Here is a 5,592-nt window from a genome sequence, read left to right as displayed (position 1 = left end):
AATTATAATAGATATACGAAACAAAACATTTGAGAAAATAAAATATTTTATTTTCAAAATTGTTAAATAATAGTATTGTTAGCATTAGCTAAATAAAAAACTACGTACTAAAACTTTTAATAGTTATAACTAAAAAATGTAATAATGATCATTCTAAGATAACGTTTTATGATATATCATTATAAACTGAATAATCATTTTTATTTTAAATTCCCGCCTATGTCTGTTCCCCCAAAATTTTGATTTGCCTCTCATTCTCAATTTTAGAATTGGACGCCATCTCCCATCACCCCCCACCCCCCATCGAAATTCTCTCCCTCAACCTCTATCGATCATTTCCTTCATTCGATCCCAATCCCCCATACCCCAAACGGAAGGTCGTCTCCTCCCATCGATTTCTGCCAATTTACCACTAATGAACTGCGGCTGAGTGACCGACGAACCACCACTGCACCATCAGATAATCTATCATAACTGCTCGGTTCCTTGTTGCTCGACTCCACATCGCTTCAATCATAACTTCATCCCTGAGCAAGTACTTTTTCTCTTCCATCAACCTTGCTTCAATCAAGTTTAGGGTTCTAATTAAAATGTTGAATTTCGTTGTAATTTTTGGGGCAAATGTGTGTTTTGGGGGGTTATATCATGTTACTAGATTTCAAATTGTTTTAACATAAGAAACACTTGTAATACAGCCATCGACCTCATGTTCCGATCTTTATCTAATGTAAGTGTGTAAAAGTAAAAGGTCTAAAGATGCTACCACCTGCTCGATGAAATGCTTTAACCAAATTGACTTCTATTTCACATACTTTTTTTACTAGATAATGCATCATTGTTAATCTAAATTTGTTAAAACTTTAGAAGTCATGAATCTCTGTTATTAGACCATGTGTAGTGGTGAAGAATTATAATGCCCCCACCATGGGGCATTATCCGACACGTGTCATCCCAGTCAGCATGGGGCATTATAGCAAAAGTGGTGTAGTGGGCATAATGCCTAATAATGCCCCTTCCAATTATTAAAAAGGATTAAAAAAAAAACTTATTCAAAAAGCTGAATAGTCAAACACTCAAGTCTCTTCCCATTGGTCAACACTCATCCAACTTGTTTGCTTTGAGCGTTTTAAAGAAAACGCCGGAAGAATTTTTTTTCAAAAATTTTACAAAGTAACGCCCCATGTAATGGTGGGGAAGGCGTTTTTGGGCCTTTTTTTTGAAATTTTTTTAAAGAAAACGCCCCACTACACATGGTCTTAGTGGTGACAAATTCCTTCCCTGCTTCCTTTGCCGCATCGACCCCGGACACCCTTATGTTTTCACCCTAGTAAGATTATTAATGGAATAGAAAAACTCGGAAATCGGAATGTCTTTCAGAGATTGTAGTTCATTCTTTTCACCCATGAACAAAATATTATCATGACTGATTTGATGCATTACATCATGTGTACATATTTGGTTTGCTATTTTGCTCTAATCTTGTTCCTATGTTTTTGTTGTTTTTTGCTAGAATGTGAAACATCATTTTCTGGAACAGGCATTGGTACATTGCTAGACAAGTGAAAATCCAAAGCCACGTGGTTGCATTTTTTAAAGGAGATGATTGTTGTGTTTTAGTTATAATGTAAATGCCACAACTCCCAGACGTATGATGAACCCAAATAGGTAAATGAAATCCAAATACTTCAAATAAGTAACTAACATTTACATACTTAAAAATTTGATGCAGGTCAAAATGTCTAAGAAAAACATCTTTTGTTGTGCTCAACAGTTAATATTAAAGAGACCCGATCATATGTTAGTTGACTCATATAGATTATTTATTGAGTGCGACCGTGTTCAAGTTCCTGTTGTTGGTGACTCAGGTAATAACATGTTGTACACTTCTTTGATATTCATGTTAAATACGCAAAATAAATGCCTTATGGCTCATATGTTAAGGTTCTTAAGTTGCTATGTTTGTTGAATAAGCTCCATACATTTTATCATTTTATTGGAGACGTTTGTTATTAGCCAGTCTTGTTTTTGTTTGCGAAATGCCATTCGATAAGTCTTTAAGAAAATTTTACCTAGGAGGCAGCTTGTTATACTTAGCGAAGCACATAATTGCAAAAGAATTCCTATGAAGCACAACGTTTTTCTTACATGGGCTTTATTTTTTATGTGCTAAACACTAAACTTAAATAATTCACTCAAAGATAACCCTTGATTTTTTACCTTTCACATGTTACGTTTGTTGAAGTGATCTAGATTTATATTGTTTAATCTTTTATGTCACATAATAGGCTCATCTATTTCTTTTATTAGAGGTAGTTTTGACACTTTGGCCCATTTACTTATATGTTGATTTTAGGATCTTTACCTCTTTTAACCGGTTAAACTTATAAAATATGGAAAAATATACAAATTTTTATTATTTATATTAGAGGTGCGTCTTATTGTGAATTGAATATTTACAAGTTTAATCAGCCCCTTATTCGGGTACGCCAACTAGAAGATTTCTGCTACACAATAGATGATACATACATCAAAGACGAGGGGTGTGTGTGTTCTTGGTTTACAATAGTTGTTATTCCAGGGTGATTAGTGTTTGTTTGACTAATAAGTTTGACTTGTGCAGGTTTTGCAAATGGAATCTTCAATTGTGAATTTCTTGAAGTTTGAATTGACAACACCACCTGTTAGATGTTTCTTGAGAAGATCTGTGTGTGTTGCTCATGTGGTAAGGTATAAAAATAAATTTTTTATGCTTTTAATTGGGTCAATTTCTATGAGGTGTAAAAACAAATCCTTGGTTCCCCACACATACATGATTCCGGAAGGGCATATGATATCATTTAAATTAAAAAACCAGTTGCTAGAAATGCGCAATGAGATTGAAGAGGATCATGAAACTAAAACAAGCCAAGCTCGAAGCTATGCAAAATATATATATTGAGAGCCAACAACAAAACCTGGAAGCTATGATGCATTATGTATTTATGTTATACAAAGTGCTAGTTAGAGATCGAGAAGCGTAGAATGTTCAATTTCTCTTTAATCTACATCTTGTGTTGACTATATTGTTACTTGAGTTTGAATAACCATCTAAAGTACACCATTTTACTATTAATGATATGTGTTTTACTATTGTTTTGTGTAATTACGATTGAATGCATATTAATTAATAGCAATTGAATTTATATTATAAAGTTGCATATGCGTGTAAAAAAGGTTGCATATGATGTAATTAATATTCGTAAAAATGTTGCATTTAGTGTAAAAAAAAGTTGCATTTGAGTATTAAAAAAGTTGCATTAGAATGTAAAAATGTTGCATACTAAAAAAGTTGCATTTAAATAGTAAATGCAACACTTTAAATAAAGGTTGCATTAGACCTTTAAAAGGTTGCATTAGGTCTAATGCAACTGCTTCTAATGCAGCCCCCAATAAAAGGTTGCATTAGACCTAATGCAACCTTTTCAAGGCCTAATGCAACATTTTACCAGGGTTACCTTAGCTTTATTTTCTTGTAGTGAGTCCTTATAGTTTCCTTCCACAATTCGATCCAGAACCAATCCCGAATCCTCCCATGAGTAATGAAAACCTGGCTGAACTCCGTCAGTTCGGTGAAGAACTGATAGGTACGGGTAATAGGATCAGGGAAATGGGAGAGCATCTAACTTGGAAGTACGATGAGAGGGAACATCGTTACTAGAAATGTCAGTTAAACCACAGGACGCCGTATTGTATAATAGTGTAAATAAGTAACTTAAAACTTTGTAAAATGGGCAATAAAACTCTGTAAGATATGGTGTGTACGGAGGCATATACAATATACAATAACAAAATGAAAGTCAAGAAATCGACAATTTTGGTTATGTTTGTATGTTGTAGTAATTTATGTGTTTATCTGTGCTAAATTTGTTAGTTATAAGTTAGACACTAATACTTCCTACTAATTAGCAGATGGAAAACGCTAACAATGAACCAATTAATGAAGTAAATCAATCTGAGCAAGAACAGGAAGATCAATATATAACTCGACAAGATATCGAGCACTTTATCGCCCAAGGGATAGCCCATGCTATTCCAGCAATTGTGGCTGCTGTTCAAAAACCTGCCGAACCACAACAATTAAATCCGAGTAAACGTACTCTGGAAGATAACGGCAGTAACAGCATAAATGGAGGCGGCAATCATGACACTCATGATCCGCAACAGGCCCCACTCCCTAAGAGGATAAAAGCTGCAATGTCTGGTTGCACTTACAAAGAGTTTCTTGCTTGCAAACCCGCTGAATTTGCAGGTAACGAAGGGGCAACTGCAACACTGCGTTGGTTAGAGAAAACCGAAGCAGTAATCGCAATAAGCAAATGTACTGAAGAGGATCAGGTGATGTATGCATCAAATCTGTTCAAAGAAGGAGCGCTAGAATGGTGGAATACGGTTCTCCAGGCAAAAGGAAGAAGGATAGCCTATGCCATGAGTTGGGAAGAATTTAAGAGTCTTGTAGAAAGAAAATTCTGTCCCGAATATGAAAAAGATCAAATGGCAAACAAATTCCTAAGTCACCGCATGACAGGGGTAGATTGTCGGGGCTATACTTCGACATTCTTTGAATACGCAAGGGTAGTGCCAACACTGGCTTCGCCAGAACAGGTACTTATTTCCCGTTACATCTGGGGGTTAATTAGTGAAATCCGAAACATCGTTAAAGCTGCGAGACCTCGTACTATTGACGATGCTGTGGAATTAGCTAATACCCTAACAGATGAATTAGTGCGCACAAGAGAAGAAGATCGCAAGAAGGAACTGGCACAAAAGATTACCCAAAGATTTCGTGTGGGTAATACCAAGAAAAGAGGAACGGGGCAATCCTCATCATCTCCGTTCTGCAAAACTTGCAAAAAGAAGCATTATGGACAATGCAACATGGTTTGCAATTTTTGCAAGACAAAAGGACATCGGGAAAAAGACTACAGGAAGAAAATAAGAATTTGTTATAATTGCCGAGAAAGAGGTCATTTCCAATTTGAATGTCCTAAATTAGCTAAACCTGTAGCCAACCAAGTCAAACCAGCTGAAGGAGCAACAAAGAGAAATGCGCGGGCATTCCAGCTAACCACTCAGGAGGCCGAACTCATTCCAGATGTGATAGCTGGTACGTTCCTAGTACATGATGTGTTTGCAAAAGTATTATTTGACTCTGGTGCGAACCAAAGTTTTATCAATACTTCATTTTGTCAAGATCTTAAGTTACCTTTAACCACTCTTAGGCAAATCTTCACAGTCGAAACCGCAGAAGGAAATTCTGTAAAAATAAATAAAGTCTGGCAAGAAGGAAAAATAGAATTATTAGGCCATAAGTTTTCTGCAAACCTGTTACCAATGAATTTAGCCGGATTCGATGTAGTGTTAGGAATGGATTGGTTAATAGCCAACCATGCTCGAATCCTATGTGATAAAAATGCAGTAGAAATTCAAACACCTTCAGGAGAAGTAATTTTAATTACTGGAGATAAACCTCGAAAGCCACTGAAATTCATTTCCGTAATGAAATTGGCTAGTTATTCGAGAAAACAAGAAATGGTGTACATGATTTCAGTAATC

The 5,592-nt window shown here is 35.7% G+C and overlaps 1 long non-coding RNA gene across 5 annotated transcripts; it reads left to right on the top strand.

Moving 5' to 3' along the window:
- The first annotated feature begins 207 nt into the window (after positions 1–207).
- LOC110899158 lies at positions 208–3,129 on the top strand. Of its 5 annotated transcripts, XR_002569977.2 has the most exons (5): positions 211–535; positions 1,511–1,665; positions 1,772–1,865; positions 2,621–2,727; positions 2,855–3,129. It is a non-coding gene; the product is annotated as an uncharacterized LOC110899158 (long non-coding RNA). The 5 variants fall into 5 exon arrangements; XR_002569976.2 differs by having other exon boundaries at positions 208–535; positions 1,511–1,646; positions 1,730–1,865; positions 2,621–3,129; XR_002569975.2 differs by having other exon boundaries at positions 209–535; positions 1,511–1,624; positions 1,730–1,865; positions 2,621–3,129.
- The last annotated feature ends 2,463 nt before the right edge of the window (positions 3,130–5,592 follow it).

This window comes from Helianthus annuus, chromosome 12, assembly GCF_002127325.2.
Source record: "Helianthus annuus cultivar XRQ/B chromosome 12, HanXRQr2.0-SUNRISE, whole genome shotgun sequence".
Taxonomy (NCBI): domain Eukaryota; kingdom Viridiplantae; phylum Streptophyta; class Magnoliopsida; order Asterales; family Asteraceae; genus Helianthus; species Helianthus annuus.
The sequence above is the reverse complement of the archived record's forward strand: the minus strand, read 5'-3'. Positions and strand labels throughout refer to the sequence as shown.